This window comes from Aythya ferina (genome assembly GCF_964211825.1).
Source record: "Aythya ferina genome assembly, chromosome: 1".
Taxonomy (NCBI): Eukaryota; Metazoa; Chordata; class Aves; order Anseriformes; family Anatidae; genus Aythya; species Aythya ferina.
Window position 1 is genome coordinate 196,864,568 of NC_140296.1, and position 18,474 is coordinate 196,883,041.

The 18,474-nt window shown below is 34.9% G+C and overlaps 1 protein-coding gene across 7 annotated transcripts in view; it reads right to left on the reverse strand.

The window, feature by feature from the left end:
• The window catches only part of CACNA2D1 (calcium voltage-gated channel auxiliary subunit alpha2delta 1), a 425,824-nt gene that overhangs the window by 196,023 nt on the left and 211,327 nt on the right, over positions 1–18,474 (reverse strand). The gene's annotated exons all lie outside the window — the stretch shown is intronic.

Genomic DNA, 18,474 nt, shown 5'->3' on the forward strand with positions numbered 1-18,474 from the left:
GGTGTAAATACTCACTATTGCTTCTGTTCATGAAAGAAGAAATTTAGCAATACAGTCCTGAAGCTCAGTTTTTGGAAGAATGACTTTGGAAGAACTTTTAGAAGAGTAACTTAGATTATATTGTAAATATATAGTATTGCAAAATTATCAGTGCACATTTAAAAATACAAAACTAAGGATGAATTCAATCATTTTAATTGTTTTAAAACAACATTTTCCCCATAATCTCTAGGTATTTAATACAGAATGTGCTAAAGCAACCCAAACCAGACAGTGTATAAAAACACCTTGGTATTGCAGTTAACCTGCTAGTATAGTGATACCTACAAGGATTTTTCTGTTCTGCAGGTAAGATATAAAAAGCAAGAAAAATCAAACCATGTATCAAACATATTTCTGATTTCCTTCAGATTGATGTTATGCAATGTATAGGCTTGTTTTGGATGCATAAATACAAGTACTGCTTAGAGGTGGACACAGCTTTGTAAATGAACAATGCAAAAGCAGATGCTAGCATCTGCATACAGTCAGTTAGTTACAGCTCAGCACTAAGCCCAACTATTTCTAAAGATTGTTTATTTGGTTGCAGCTTCATTAGTCTTTCTCCTTCAAGGAGAATGATGTGCAGTCTTTTCACTTTTGACTATTTATTTTTAACTTATGTGCTGAAAATTACACATACAAATTTGGAGAACATTTTAAAATTACAATTTAGTCTCAAATACTTTGAAAAGACACAGAACACCAGGGAAAGAAATAGGAGTCTTAATGTTGAGTATGCAGCAATAAAAATACCAATAATACTGTTGTATTTTCTCTTCTATAGACACACTGATCAGCTGAACACTTGGAGGATGAAATTAGTATAAAAGCCAATGTTAAAAAATATTTCCTTAAGTGCTGGTAAAATCCATTTGCTTTAACACTTTCTTGTATCCCCTTGCATAAAGCTGTGTAAAAACAATAAAGCTCACTCTAATACCTTTAGGATAATTAAGATTTAAAACCAGTCTAATAAATCCTCAACAAATAATCTATCTAGTTTTAGTTTAATCCCTTATATAGTCTGACATGCAGCTTAAGCACAATTAGACTCTTCAGAAAAGAAAGCTCATGTAGACTACCACAAATAAAAAAAGTACTTTTGTTTCCAAATGGAGTAATGTTACAGAATAAAACCCTACAAACGGGGGAAAAAAGAAAGAATGGTGACTACTACAACTTCTAATTACAGCTTCATAATTTTACATAAGATAAAAAGGCACATGAAAAACAAAGAAGTTACCAGCTAATAACTTTTTTTTTCCTTCTGTTTCTATGAACAAGAATATCAACTTACCTCCCGTCTTAACAGTGAGCATGAAATCCAGCAAAATAGCAAATTATTAACAACTACTGTGTCTGAAAATTGGTTGTAAGAAATGTGTTGGAAATTGTATTTAAAACAGGACTTATAAACAAGATCTTAAAAAAAAAAATCAAACTACTTTTTAATAAAGATTTGACAAACGTAAAACAGCTCAACAATGTCCCAGTTCTCCTATGTAATATTTCTCCCTACCACTCATAATTTTGGCAAATGACTCACTTGGGTTAGACATTTTTCCCAGAAATGTCATTTGATTTAAGAACAAGTTTCTCACAATATTAAATTCCACACAATAATTAAAAACTTCCAGGTCTGCACTGTAATTTATGATAAGCCTTTTCCATCTGGATTTGTGTAAATGGCTTTTCTCAAGATTCTACTGGGACTAATAATTGGAATAAGGAAATGAAGGTGAAGATTACAGGAGATAACAAAACGAAGGATTAAAGGTGCTGCATGCTCTTTGTCATAGAATACTCCTTATTTTTAAAGATGAGAAGATCAATTAATTCAGCATTTATTTGCTTTTTTCCTTCACTGAGATTACCAGTCTGGGAACCTTCCAATTTATAGACAGTCTACATGAGATGGACACATTCTGTCCATCCAAGGATGCATCAGAACAATTGAGGTATTTATTAATAATCTGTATGCTAGATTGAGTGTGATTAAAACATACAACCTTAACATAAAGGGATAAATTATCAGGTAAAAGTGATCTACAAACACAGATTATAAATAAAATATATAATGTAATATACAGTACAAAAAAAATGCACTTACAAGTCCTTGACACCAATTCTGAAGGACTTTAATCCAAGGTGAGACCCAAACATTATAGGGTGGACAGTGAACAGAGCTTAGGCACCTCATTTAAATGCTGTGATCATGAATAAATTAATTGATGTCTAACCTTGGAAGAATCTAAAATTCTGGAAGTACCTGAGTTTTCACCCTTACTATTCTCTAGATGCTTTACTATTCTGTTTCCGTACAGACCTTTGAAGAACCACAGGCTTTGCACCTCTGCAAAGTTTGCAGAGGTGCCCTACCAATAACAGAAACCATAAACTGAAATCTCTCACCCCTGCAACTTGAGACAATTGAATCACAATGGTGTAGTGAAAGCTATTTTCCAAGTCTGGTGATTGTGCTCCACAGAAAATGCAAGAGCACCAATTGCTTTCATGGTTTTAGGTTCCTCATTTAGGTTCCACTGGTTCCCTCTAGGTTCCATTGGGAAGTAGAAGCTGGATGCTGGATTTTTCATTTTTATTGCATCATACTGATAATATGCAAGACCTCAGTTTGATTTCCTTTTCCTCTGGAATATATTTAAATCAAACTTTCCCATCTCCTATCAAATATATTGAATCAGGTAAGCAAAAGGAATGGACTCCATCTCAATTCTCACCTTCTCTTCCCTTCTCCTGGCCATGTGAACTGTATAGTTATAAGGCTTGTGGACTAAAATTCTTTCTTATTTAGAAAAATTACATTATTTTTTGCATAATAATGCAATAATATTGCATTATTTTCAGCTCTGAATTCTTAGTGAATTAGAAGATACCATATCACAAAGCCAGTATTTGTTTTCTCACAATAATTACCAATACATTTTGTGAAATACATTTAATGTAAATGGTTCAACTAAACTTCAAAAACTTACACTGTGAAGATGAAACTGTACTTATACAGTGAAGATAAAACCAAATCAGAATATTTTGTGAATACAGTAAGACGGAATGTATTTAAGAAATGCAAAATATATTTGAATAGTTTTCCTGCAGATATTGGACTGTAGTTGAGAGATGTTATTTTGCCAAATCATTATATTTTTACTGCCATACGGCTGTGAAAATATTAACATACTTCTACCAGTAAATACTTGTTACAAATAGATCATATTTTATGTTATTACAGTTTTTGATACTTACAGGTCACAGGAGCATGCCTTGCCCAGATCAAGAACTGAGTAACCGAGTACAGTGAGAGACACAGCCAACAGCACAAGGCAAATGGGCTGCGTGTGGTGAGCCATGACACACGTGGCAGCACAGACAAGGGCAGTAACGAGCCTTAGTACAGGCTATGCATCAGTGGATGACACGAGAACACAAGAAATGCTCGTGAACTACAATAACAGACCAATTTGACTGGCAGCCCGTGACAATGCCTGTCTGTAGAGCAACCAGTAATAGAGACCATATGGAAACATTGCCAAGCTGATGTCTGACACACAGGGAAAGCCAAGCACTGAAGTGGAACCAGCTCTCCTTCGGTACTGAGCCAATTCCTAGAGCAAGTACCCTGCATATGTATTACCCAGCCTGCCCTTGAACACCTCCAGTGACGGGGGTGCCCACAGCTTCTTTGGGCAGCCTGTTCTAGGGCCTTACCACCCTCACAGTGAAGAATTTCCTCCTAATGTCTTTGCAGCTGTTATCCTGTGTTCCTTTTTTCACTGTGACAGTATCCAACTGTATGTTGATTTTAAACATGCTTGATGTAATTTGTCTTGTACAAGTTATAATCAGTAAAGCTGAGTAAGAAGTTGGTTTATATACAGCATGTTTGCACACAGACTCATATATTCATAGTCATGCATATCAAGTTGTGTGCAAAACCTCAAAAAGCAGCATAAAATGCACTAAAATGACTACTCCTGTCTTCATATCTGTATAATTTATTACATAAACTCTGCCAGTAAAGAATAACAAAAACTTTTCCATGTTAAACAAAACTCCTCAATCTTTAGATATTTTTCACCATAACAATTTTTATATAACTGTCATTGGACTGCTCAAGCTGTCGGGATGATACATTCTGAAAACATTAAGAATTTGTTTTAAATACTAACTTCAATTTGGCTTTAGAATTAAAAGACAAAATTGGTTGAATGTGTCAGGTTAAATGGAATACCACCCTTATATCGATGAGAAAATGTTGGAAAAACAAGCACCTGAATCAGACTCTATACAGATCAGACTCTATACAGACTCTATACAGGGTCTGATAAGGCAACACACTAAATGAATAATTTCTGCATAATGTCATCCTAGAACTCAATGGCCTGCAATCAGAAAACAGGTCTGCTGGACATGAAGGTAACTGGCAGTATAACATTAGTAAGGATAGGTTTATCTTTATGAATTAATTGTTTCTAACTTTGGCGATTTTCATATTTTTTAACGCAACTAGTGGACTAAACTGGCCAAGCATATCAACCAGTGGCTTTTTTTTTCATTTTGAAACATCAAAGGACAAATACTTCATGAATATTTAATGACTGAAGATTCAATGACATAAAACCATATTGCTACTACCCTCAGACATTATCTCACAGAGATTAGCTCACAGAATGGCTGTTGCTTTAGTTAGTCAAACTGAAAACACCTCTTCAAGGAGATTTTCATATACAGCAAAGCCATGAGCATTATTATGCAAACATATTTCCAAACATTAACCACTGTACAGTTCCAATTCAGCACATCACATGGATTGTATATGGGGGAAAATGCCAAAACCACATAATTTTACAGTTATATCCTTTCAGAATTGTTACAACACTCCTACAACAAAAGACTTTTTTTTCTTCCTATATTTAAAAAGAAATTCAAATATATTTATTAATCACCTTCTTTTGGTGCCAGATTTGGTGAGTGAGAACTTTTATGTATCCACAAAATGGAAAAACTAACTCTGTAGATGATACATAGTGGCAGTATCTTCAAGACTTCCACCACTAATTCAAATTGTAGACTTTCCTTTTCTTAAGAAAACAATTTTTACAGAGTACTTTTCTCCTTCCAATAAATACTGGACATGATAATATAGATTTACTTCTACCTAAAACTACCAAATTTCCTGTCCCCAGCTGTCTATGCAACCTCGTACCTGCTGTTACTGCTCATTTTCATATTGAACTGAAACCCTTACGCAGCAGATACTGACAGCAGCAGGCTACTGAAAAGAGCTGTAGCTTAATTACACTTACATAGCTTAGACAATGAAGTAAACATTTCCATAAAGAACTGTTTTACTTACTTCTTCAGAGAACAGTAAGTTTAGTAAGCACCACAAGTCTATAAAATATTGGGGAGAATAGCATGGGCATCACTTGGCAGCAGGACACTTCCAAGTTTCATAGGTATTTATTTCTATTTGTTTATTTATGCATTTTCAGCAGATCAAAGTGAGGAAATTTACCTGTATTCTGAAAATTGAATTTCCCTCATAGACTTTAATGGGAGAGGTGAAACAGAGCAAGAGGCTTAGTACTGGGAAAGTCAGTTGTTTTCCTAGCAACGATCTGTTCGTGTTGGTTTTTACTTAAGTAAAAAGCAACAATTAATTGTAGGAACAAAAGCATTATTTGCTTACTTTCATCATATGTGTACTCAATAGCCAAGCTACCAGTCAGGAAGGCCACACCCAAGGTAAGATTTTAAGAAAAAAATATTAAAAATCCTTGGAATGGATAGTTATTTCCACCTCCAAAAGGAAGTATTCAGTAAAACAGCTCTATGTGACAAAAATAAGGTGACAGACATTAATAAAGCTTCAGTTCTTCAAAGAAGCAGTGGCAGGATTCCCTGATGTCAATCATATTAACCAGTAGAGCAGGGCAAGAGGCTCTTGCTCTTTTATCATCAACATTATTTTAAGAATTTATTATGTTATTTTCTAATCATGCAACCAATTGAAAACAGTGTTGACATGGCTTAAATCCTCTTCACTGAATTTTTAGAATAGTTGTTCCAGATATTTATTTATTTATATATTTTTTTGGAAGAAAAGTAGGATTTTGAGGCAGCATGGCAACTACAATCAACTTTTTCACACAATTCTCTTCAGTCCATGTCCAAGGACTTTTTCAAACATTTTACTTCAATCTGAACTTAAATTCACTGAAGTTAATAGAACACCCTCTAGAACAGGTTCAGTACGAACATATTTTTCATTATATATTAATGGGAAGTTATGAATAATGCTACTGTACTCTCAACCTTCAAAAAATCCACTCCTCTTTGGGAAGAAAGATTCATAATATCCCTTTGAACTACCCTGGTAGACGAGTAACAAAAGTTAACAATTTAGAATATCACTTTCTCCCTCTCCTTCTACCAGTCAAACCTTCCTCAATATCCTTACTATTTCCCCAAAGAATGACAAAAGAAATAGAATTTTATGTACATGCATGTGTACATAACAAAGTTCAGCAGCTACTTTGTTTAAAAGAACTGGTTACATATATAATAAAGACATACAAATAACTATCTTGCATTTTTCACTCCATTCCTGTAAGTCAAAAGCAGGATGGCTAGACATGATTGTACGAGACAAAAATCTTTCAAATATATTTTAGTTTTTGGTAAATATATTCTTCCAAAATGTTCAGGAAACTTCTAATTTTCTCATCATAGTAACTTCCCCAAAAGCATAAACAACTGAGAATGACTTCTTTTTATAATGCAAAATGCAATTGATTACAAAGAAGATTTCCAGGTGGGAAAATGAAATGAATTTGTTAGCAGCTAATTAACCTCTGTATCACACTATCCAATCTGTTTAATTAAAACAGCAAAGTATGTTTATTTTAATTTATTCACCATTACTTTCTTTAGTTGATGAAAGAACATACTAATAAAAAAAAAAAAGTAGAAATTGTCAAAACTGATTGTAGATTTTATCTAGATTGTAAATACTGGGACCAGTACAGTACAGGAGCCTACTTAAACAATTTTTTTGGACATCAGCTTTGCAGGACATTGGCATTGGTGTTCTGAATTCATACTTAAGTATGTGCTACAAAGGAATGAACTAGGCTACACTATTTACATTTCTTGCTCTAAAATACAGAAAGTACAGAAAATACAGACAATAAGCCAGCTCTCCAATGCCAGCAAATCTGCAAAAGAACCTTAGAGGAAATGATATATTTTATCTATACGTATTATATACTTATATATATAGTATATAATATTTACATATTATGTATTTTATCTATACATATATATGTGTGCGTATGTATTATGTATTACTATTTTATATACATACATATACGTTTTTTAAACCATGCACTGGGCAAACTTGAAGACATGAGATTTTGAAATGAGTTTAATAGCTTCTCTTTTTATCTTATCATAAAGAAATAGTATATGGCAAGGAATGTATTACACAAAGTCATTAGGATTAAATTATTAAATTCCAAGCAAAACCACACATAACATTAATCTCTTTTAAGAATCTCATTGTAGTAGGAAAAAAAAAAAAAAAAAAAAAAAAAAAAAAAAAAAAGCTCATATTGGGGTTTTTGCATCCCTTTCTTTCCTCTTTTTTTTACATACGTAAAAACTAAACTACAAAGAAATTATAATGTTGCATTTCTGCTGGGAAAATAAACACACAGTATATTTGGCTTAGTATTACAATACTGTGTAACACAGGAGTTTTTATCTGAATTATGAAAGTCTAATCCAAATTGTGGACCACATCATATATACCTGACACTGACCTGTGAAGGTAATGATCTCTCTTAAATAAAATTTTTAAAAGAATTTGATTTCATTCCCTGCCTGCCTGAATTCTTTACCTGGTTAATTCAATAGCCTAAAGTCTGTCCACAAAAAGCCACAGAGATGTAAAATATACAAATAGAAGATATATAGTATCTAAATCACATCAATAACTTATCTTATACAGCTTGCATGAATATTAAAGAAAAAAAGAACCAAATTTCTCCATTTCCTTCTAAGTGCAGAAAGTACCTTTACAAAAGGTAATAAAGTTGAAAGCATTTCATGTCATCTTTTCAGACTGCTTTGGTTCTCAGACATAACGAATGTGACTACCATATGGACTTCTAACTATATTAATGGTGCTTTTACCAAGACAAATCTTACCCTCTTCATTAAGATTCTACTTTAAATGATTTTGCTAGATCTCTGATGTCTTAAAGGAAAACAACTGTGGACAGCAGTTACCAGGCTTAAGAAATATCCCATGCTCACCTAATTAATATAGAACAGAAGGAATCATAATTTAATTATGCAGCTTTGACATCTATTTTGTGCATGTCTTGCACTGAGTCACTGCAATAAAGCAAAGATCCATGAGTACACCTTATTTCAGAAGCAGTTTAGTAGCATGAGACAACCCAGAAGCTGTAAAATGTCATTCATTTTGCTATTTAACATAAAATGATGAAGACTTTTCTAGTTAATCACTACAAGAAAAAGGACTACATCACAAAACATAATTACTTTTCTTCCTAATTATTGGATACATTCCACTGGAATGCTAGAATTCATGTAGAAGAACTCTGTGATTTAAGAGCTGTATCAATGTCTTGCTATTATAGTTCTTGTTCTGTGTCTTAACAACCACATGAAATTGAAAGTTATCTCTGTTTTCTTCCATGGACCACAACAGGGTTTTTTACTTGCCCTTAATTTGATGCTTATGCCAACAAACTGCAAAGAACTAAGGAAACAGACTTCTAAATGAGCTAGAAGCTTTCCATGCTCCCTGACACAGCTGCTAACTGCATGCCTGTTCCCCTCACTTCCACCTCTGTATAAAAAACTTTAGAAACTGACATCTAATGACATCAGGTATTATTTGTCTATTTGTATATATTGTCTATATTTGTCTATTTGTATATTATTTGTATATATTTGCTATTTAAGTGCACTCATTTCTATAAAAATGCAGCCATACCCTCAGAGCCAGGCTAGGTACAGGCACAGCAGACAGCTATATAGCTCATTAGACTGCAAGGGCTGCAAAATGTACTCAAAGTCCACTTTGCCTGCACCAAATCATTGTAAAAACAGACTGCTGGCTGTCAGTAGGATTGAGAGAACCCCAATCTCTCCTTGGAAACATTCCCTCCCTTAAAACCAGTTTCAGCCCAAGGCTGCACATATGCTCCAAACAGCAGGAGTAGCAACCCTGGATCTTTATTGACAACTTCTGATTTAATGTTCCATTTCTTCATGTTTCTTCTAACTCTTCCCAAATATGCCCAGAGGAGCAACTCAGAGGAGAAGGAAATGGCTAGTTCTAAATCTGCACAACTCGGCACTGGGACAGGCTCCCCAGGGCAGTGGGCACAGCACCACGCCTGCCGAAGTTCAAGAAGCGTTTGGACAATGCTCTCAGGGGAGTTGGAACTGGATGATCTTTAAGGACCCTTCCAATCCAAAATATTCTGTGATTCTATGATCATTTGCAATTAACAAATGTTTAGATGATGTACTCAAAAAGTCTTAGTCCAGACTGTGTGCTCTTCTGTTGGTATCCCTCAACAAAACAAAGTAACACCCTTTGCTGATGTAACACAGCCCTGCTGAAAAATGCCAGCCTATACAAGTTAAATAAAACAAAAATGTTCTGAGTGGTGAAGTGTATGGCAAGACTGTATTTCAGTCTTATTGCAAGCCTACTTTTTCAGCAATGCATAGTTTATAGTATTTGAAGTCTAGAAGTCAGCTAAATTAGTAGAATAAAACAGAAGAGAACAGAACAGAACAGTTCAGCTGGAAGGGACCTACAAAGATCATCTAGTCCAACTGTCTGACCACTTCGGGGCTAAACAAAAGCTAAAGCATACAATTAAGGGCATTGTCTAAATGCATCTTGAACACTGACAGGGATGGGGCATCAACCATCTCTCTAGGAAGCCTGTTCTAGTGTTTGACCGCCCTCACAACAAATAAATTTTTCCTAATGTCCAGTTTGAACTTTCCCTGTACAGCTTTGTGCCATTCCATGTGTCTTGTCCTCTGTTATGCGGGAGAAGAGACCGGCATCTCCCTCTGCACTTGCCCTTCTTAGGAAACTGTAGAGTGACTGCACTGAGTGAAGTTGTTAGCAAGAGGAAATTGGGTGAAATTAAACTTGCTTACACAAGATCATACAGACTGGTAGAAAACTTTGGCTGGAAGTTTTATTTCACTTTTTAAGTGGAAAAAAAATAATCACTCACACAGCATAAAAAGTTTTATCAGGAAAAAATACCAGAATTATATGCAGACACTGAAAAACATCAATAGTGCCAGGCTCCTCAGTTTCACTTTTCCCATGTGTAGCTCTTAAGAAATGTAAAACTGAAGTTCCTCTCTAGAGAAGCAGCAAACCTCACAGGACTAAGAAGAGAATCCTAGCTGAATTAATTATTCATTAGGGGTTATTCATCCATGTTTAAAAGCAAAGATCTGCTCCAAATTAGAATAGTCATATCTTTATATATTTTCAAGGCAGTTAAAATACACAGTAGTTCATTGCAAGTATAGTTTGGGACTACCAAATGGGAAAATGAAAATAGTGTGATAGCATTTTCCGTGAAGACATAAATTACATGCAGTTATAGAGTTGGCCAAAAGCTGTCAAGATTTCCTAAAACTTAATGTCCCTCCACGAAGACCTACAGTTGTTTGTGTATGTATTTATGCAGTCCTGATTTGCTCATAGCTGATAGAAAAAGTGAACTGTAGAAAAGTAAACAAACACTTAGCACAGGCCACATTTCTGGTCAAATCAAGCAGATTTTTATTATTGCTTCATTGCATGATGTAGAATAATGTTGCTCATTTTGAAGAGTCTCTCTGCTCCATGTTATGTGCATCTCCTGCTCTGTGGCAAGCCCTCAGAAATACCTGCCATTACTTGTACTTCTACTTATTATTGTGAAGACATAGAAGAGTCAGAATTTCACCTTTTGTTTAAATTTTATGAAAAATCAGAAGTACACTATTCACAGGGGATGGAAGGATAAGATTTCCCAAACCCTTGAGCAAAACACATCTCTTAAAAATAGGATTGACTATTGTTCTTAGAGTATTTTAAATCAATTCAGAATGAAGATCGAATTAACACTTATACCAACTGCAAAATAATATAGACATCAAAATATTTCTGCTTCCAAATACTGCATAAGCCACTGTTCTTAGAACATCAACTTTTGCTATACTTTAGGTACATAATATCTAGAAAATGCTTTTACAAACTTTTAAATACCCAAGCCTTCCAAGTACCACTTTAGCTCATTTTGCTCTTTCTGAAGATGAGTTGTGACAAAGACAGCCTGAATTTTCATCTAGTATCTTAAAAGAATCCTGTGGCAAAAGAACATTGATAAGTATAACTTTGATAAGTTATCAAAGCCTGCACAACTCCTGAGGTTTTGTCATTTGAAAAACAGGGGGCAATGGAGTGAAGACAAACACAAATACCTCTGCTCAAGAAAAAAAAATCCAGCCCACCTATCTCAGAATTTCAGAAAAGCTAATATAACATAATATGCACAGTCCCAAGCCCATATCTGTATGCTTTTATTCTTTTTTGACATTAAACACTTTGAAGTATTTTTGGGTATAATTTTCTTTAAATAAATTTGGAAATCAGAAGGAGTAATTGCCAGAGTTTCCTATTATGAATTGCATTCTGTCTCTGAAGTAAGAATCTAAACTTTGTAATATTTTCTGAACTTCTATATATTTTAGAAGTCTGCCTCCATCATGGAAAATCATATTTGAATGTTAGTGTCTTGCTCCATTTGTGCGTGTTCTGTTATACCATTTTTTCCGTTATAAACAAACAAAAAAAATCCTCCAATCAGTAATTCAAAATTAGTAGGATTAAGTTCATACACCTTTTCCCAAAAACATTAACACATTTCTTAAATTCAGCAATTAAAAGAAAAAGAAAAAAAAGATCAGGACAACACAAATGTAGTGGGAAATGAGGGGAACTGACATACAGAATTTGCCTAGGACATAATAGAAACTAGTCAGAGCCCAGTAATACTGGCAAAGATAGATAAAGAAGAAAAATACCATTATTTTTAAAGAGATGATATTCAAAAAAAAAAAGTTTAAAGACAAAGAAAACAGAGTCCTTCTAAAATAAATCTTATTATATTATTTTACCGATTCACCTAGGATAGTAAAGCAATTGTAAGAATTATTTATCACAAATTTAAATTAGCAACTGAATTTGAAGGTGAAATGTAGAATCACAAAACTAATTAGCTTCATCTGTGTTACATATTCAGGAAAGACTCTTAGAAAATAAGCACAACAGCAGCCTGCAGAAAGCTTTTCTTAACATATTGTACCTCTCTATTGTAAACTAAAGAACCTCCAGGGTGTTAATAAATTGAGTACAACAGCATATCCTGCCTTTAATAAGATTTTTGTTTGGAAAGTGCATTAAAGAATCGTTCAAAAAGATGGCATTAATGCATATACACGGTGCTTTAATGAGAAATCACACCTGTTTTTTCCCCTTTCCTCCAGTTCCTTTCCTCCATCCCTTTTTCAGAAGCTTTTTTTTTTTTTTTTTTTTTTTAAATGAGCTGCCTGGTAAATAAGAAAAAGCGTATTAGATGTCTTTTACCATATTTGATTTTTCAGATAAAATATAGTGCTTGAAAGATTCTGCAGTGATTGAAGGTGTTTCATCTCTTTATTCTAAGAGCCTTTTAGGATAGTTCCCTACCAGTGAAGTACTCTGCTGCCCACATGAGATTCTTTCAAAGTTTTGTATTACAAAATTATGCATGCCTATATTCAACATAACAATATTAAGAGATGATAAATAACCAAAAGATATAGCAGAGAAACTCTCTACTATAGTTACATGTTTAAGAACTCTGCCTACATATAATCTTGATTTTGATTGTAAAGCTTCTATTTGCCACCTTTTTTTATCAAGCTCCTAATTGATTTAAGATTCCTATTGTGTGGGGTAAAAATGAAAATAAAGACAACAGCCATAAGTGTTCAAATGATTAATCATGCTAACCCAAAAGACAGATCCTTTATTCTTTAAACAAATGCATAGAAGAACTGTTCTGTTACAACCCAGATTTTATAAGAAGCCTATAATTTGGTGGATGAAAAATTATATATGAGCCCACTGTGCATGCTTGCAGCCCAGAAAGCCAACTGCATCCTGGGCTGCATCAAAAGCAGCATAGCCAGCAGAGCGAGAGATTGTCCCCCTCTGCTCTACCCTCGTCAGACTCTACTTGGAGCCCTGCGTTCAGCTCTGGCATTCAGCTCTTGGGCCCCCAACAGAAGAGGGACATGGAGCAGGCCCTGAGGATAGCCACAAAGATCATCAGAGGGCTGGAGCACCGCTGAAAAAGTAAAATGGCTGAAATGGCTGAAAAAGTAGAGGTTTTTCAGTAGAAGAGAAGGCTCCAGGGAGACCTTTGCAGCCTTCCAGTACTTCAAAGACGGGAAGAAATTTTTAAAAGGCACATAAAAAGAAGGATGAGAGGTAACGGTTTTAAATTGAAAGAGGGTAGATTGAGATTAGATATAAGGAAGAAATTCTTCACTTGAAGAATTTCAAGTGTTCACTGGAATAAGTTGCCCAGAGAAGCCATGGATGCCCCATCCCTGGCAGTGCCCAAGGCCAGGCTGGATGGGGCTTTGGGCAGCCTTGTCTGGTGGGAGGTGTCCCTGCCCATGGCAGGGGGGTTGGAACTGAGTGATCTTCAAGGCCCCTTCCAACCCCAACTATTCTATGAATCTGTGATTTTTAGACTCAGAATCATCTGAGGGACTATAGGAAGTTATAAAAGGAAAACTCCAGGCAAGCTAGCGAGAAGCATTACCCTTAAAGGTTGTTTTTGTCTTCCCCCCCTCCCCCCCCCCCCCCCCCCCCTTTTTTTTTTCCCCTTGTTTCTATACCCAACTACTGTCTTCCAGAAATTTGTAAACCAGAGGGCACCAGTGAGACCTTGTGAAAACAAACCTGAACATTAGTGGCATGATGCTGGGGACAGACCAGGTGACAGTGAGATCCCGTTCCCAGTATAGAATGGTAGAAAAAAGTCTGCACTCATCTGATGAAACCTAGAAACCTCCAGAAAGGCATCAGGACAGGCTTGTTCACAGTGAACATTAAGATGAATGTCTTCTTACTAATTCCAGCAATCCTAGGAATGTAAGGTCAGTTCTTCAAATACTGAAACTGTTGTATTTCCTATCCAATTTTGAGAAAGCACTGGTGAAAACTTGCTGAAATGCTTGTTCCTGCAAAATTTGCCCTGCATTTTTACAAATCAAAAAGGTGTGAGCAGTAAGTATCAGATAAACATCAGAACAAACCCTGATACCACACAGTTTCAGTACGTGATTCATTCTTATTTCCTTCTTCACCTCACAATGCACACACATAGCTCTGTCCCCTGAGTGGTAAGATGTCAGAGTCCAAACAATCACTGATGGAAGAAAGGTATTTCATTCCTTTCAGTGAGATATGGCACATTTAATTTAAATTATGCACAAATCAAAGCTATATGTCACATAAGTGAAGGTGGCACACAGCCCTTCAGAGAAGAAAATATCATCTTCCCTAAGACCTTTACCATCTGCCTGTCAATTGAAATCAATCATTCCACATATTTTTTTCCAAGTCACATATGGTTTAGACGTGTGAGGCCTCATCCAAAATTAATCAAAATCAATGGAAGATTTATTTCACAGTGTTTTGGATCAGAACATTGTGTCAAGATACAGACAGCTTTGACACTTTGCCCATCGTTAGCGTTGTTCAAACTTTCAGAGAATTATTAAGTACAGATTACTGGGAAAGGATTCCACACCTAGTTTGCACCTGTGGGAACTGGTTTTACACCCCAGTTCTGGAGCCAAATCTAAACATTTTAATTCCCCATGGATGTCCTTTGTGCTGAAGAGGACAACGAGAGATACAAACCATAAGAGAGCTATATCCTTTCTTTAATGATATTAGAGAAATAAAAAAAATACTTGTTTGTTACCTTCTCTGAGCATCTCTCTTTCAAATGGCAATCTTTAATAAACTGCCTCCCTAGAATGAATCAATACTAACACTAGAAAATTGGTTATTTTGTTTGTTTTCCAGTTGAAGCTTTTAAGATGCAAAGATGCTTTGCATTGTCCATGTATTGTCCATGATAAGTTACAGACAGTCCTGAAATCTAAAATCTTTGATCTGCAGTAAAGGTCATGAGCTGCCTACTACTGCCCTGCTCCTGCAGGTCACCTCTTGGGTCACCCCTATGTATCAACTCTTGTTATGAAAGACTTGTTTTATATCAGTTATCTTTCATTTCTTTGCTGAGCAACTTTTCACTACAATTTTACACAACTGATGTTGATTAAAAAAAAGTCATAACCCCAAAGTACTATTTCTATGACTTCCTGTCTTACTTTTAAGGCCACAAACACAAGCCTATACATTAACATCACAGGAAATGCTGTCTTGGAAGTATCAGGGTACAGGAAATCATCATTTACACAGAAGTTCATAAAATTGTATTGTTTAAAAGATAAGGCATATTGAAAGGATTTTTCATGTGGCATTTTAATGTGATAATTAATTCCTAAAAGTCTGAGTTTCAGTCTTCATATAAGTAAGAGGATGCTAATAGGCCATGCATAAAGACTCTCCTTGCTAAAATACAAATGAAAAATCCCTTATGTTTATACATGTGTAAGTACAATTAATATTGCAACCCAACTGGAAACAAAATTGCTTTAGTTAACCAACCATTGCAATGCAATCAAATGTGGTATCAAATGTAATTGTAGAAGATTCATTTGGGGAATAACAGCAATTATTTCATAAAGAATTCTCCCCTCCTCCTTCCAATTCACATGCACACAATTTTTTTCATGCATCTCTGCACCAGCAAAGTACTTGGACCATCACAAGTGTCAAAAATACCACCATTTCATTCTGCAATACACAGGAAAATTCAAACTGACAAGGCTGTTTCATTTAGCAATATTGGGTTGTACCTCTGATTTGCAACTGCATTAATCTAAAAACGTTTAAGTAGTTTTTATTTCTCCAGCTGTACATGCAGTTAGGGAATTGTGCAATGCTGATGGAGTAGGAAACAAAGAATGGCATTTCTTTGTCTGCCTGAAGCTAAGTACTTTAGATTTCCCTTCACACAACTATTCTCTGAAGACTTAATACTTTTCTAACGTAAGTATTCTTCTAGGGCTGTTGAGGGAAACTGCAGTTCAGATATTTTAATTGACTTTGTGTTTAATCAGAAAACAACCCATATTGCAATCCAATGTTAATGATTTTTTTTTCCTTTTTTTTTTTTTTTTACTCAGAAGACATTCAGTATTCTTCGTTAGTATTCTTAATTAATATTCATTTGAATTTTTTTGTATTTTTTAGTAATTTAATTAGTCATTACTAAAATTATTTTGACATTTAATTATCAATGCAAACCACTGAAAACCATTATGATTTTTATATCTGTCAGACACTTAAAAATACTTATGTCAGCTGCAATGTGACTGTCAAGGACATTGATCGTGAACTCATTAGAACCAGAGACTGTCCCAAGTAATTTCTTTCTATAGTTATTTATGTACAGTGCTGCTGGAACAGCTTTCATCACCCTAAAACAAGTCCTGAAAAAGGAAATAAACCTCATACAGCATGATGCAGACCATTCATAATGCTATCAGAAGTGTCAGAAGAAAGGCTATCAGTAAGAACCCTCATCTGCAGGAAGTTTTCCAGTATATCTTCCATATGCCATCACAGCCATTAGGAGAATGAATTTTCCAGTGAAAATTAAGTTTATCAGAAAGATCTGTGTGCAAACTAATTTGAACAGGCATTTTCTAAAAAGTAGGCCAGAAGAGAAGAGAAGAAAGATTACTTCTGGCAAAAATGGAGCAAATTAAATTATAAGAACCCTAATACATTTATTTGAAATTTAATTGCATAACCTAATGTCAAGGTTATTATATAGTCCACAGTGTTTTCAGCCAATTTCAAAACAGTAAAGCACAAGCTTGGTTCGCAGTTACTTTATTATAAATCCAAATGCTTTTTTTTTTCTTTGCTTTGCTTTTTTTTTTTTTTTTTAACTACAGTCTTTTTCTTGAGCCACGACATTAATACAAAATCACATTTCAAGATTACTTTGAGTTCTCTCCTTGGCATTGAATTCTGATGAGACCAGAAGCTTCTCTGGTATAAATGACTCCTACTGAAAGTAAAGGGTAAAAATAAAAACAAAAAGTTGAGACAATGTTGTTGATGTGTTGATGTGCTTCTTAGTGGGCCAGTGTACCCAGTAAGAAGCTATATGATTAGAAAGGGCATCTAACCTTATTCACACTGTTCTGCACAGAGTCCATGAAACCTGCAGGCTTTGTTTTCTATGGAAAGCAGAAAAGGTTCCTGTAGCATTCTCATTATTGCATCCCTATGGAACAGGCCTTCTGTATTTTACCACATATTAGAAATTGTGCCTGAACAGATAGCATAATTAAAAGCATTCATGCTGTATCCAAGACCCTCTGCATTCCTGAAAGCCAGTCACTTTTATCTGATTTTTTTTTTTTTTTCTGGGGGGGGGAGGGCATTGCAGAAAGCCCATGTTTAAGTGTCTGAAGAATACTGGAACAGAACACTTTAGAAAAGCATTGTGCATTTAACTTTGTGCCTGTATGATGCTAGTGGGTGTGCAAACAGTCTAGGTTGGTAGCAAAATCACATAAAAGCACCATCTGCTTTTATTTCTGAAGGAACAAGTCATAATGGCATAATAAATGACTTTGACACTCAGAAGAGAACTGTAGCCTAAAATTAACAGGCTTATAATCATACAGAATAATATAAATTTGGCTTGAATAGTAATAAAAAACTAATGTTGTGCAATTTACAATTGTCTCACTTGTTTTTCCGTGAAATCTGAAATGATTGAAGAAGAAAATTTAGCATTTGACTAGGGTCTCTTTCATGAGTACCAGAATATTGAAGAGAAGAAGATATTAAAGTATAGAGAAGGATTCTTAAAGAAGTCAATGACTCAATATATATGGCTACATAGACAACAAAATCCTTCTCTATTAAGCTTCTACCTACCAAATAAAAACAACTTGTTAAAATCATTTGTATGATTCTGTGTTTCAGTGCTTGGAGTAGCACACGGTTTACTGACAGGAACTATCACTCAGAGATGTCTTCTCTATAATTATTCCTTGTACAGTGAGACAAACATGTTTTGTGTATACCTCAGAACTACATTATTGGGCCTGTGAAGTTCCCTATGAGTTTATGAA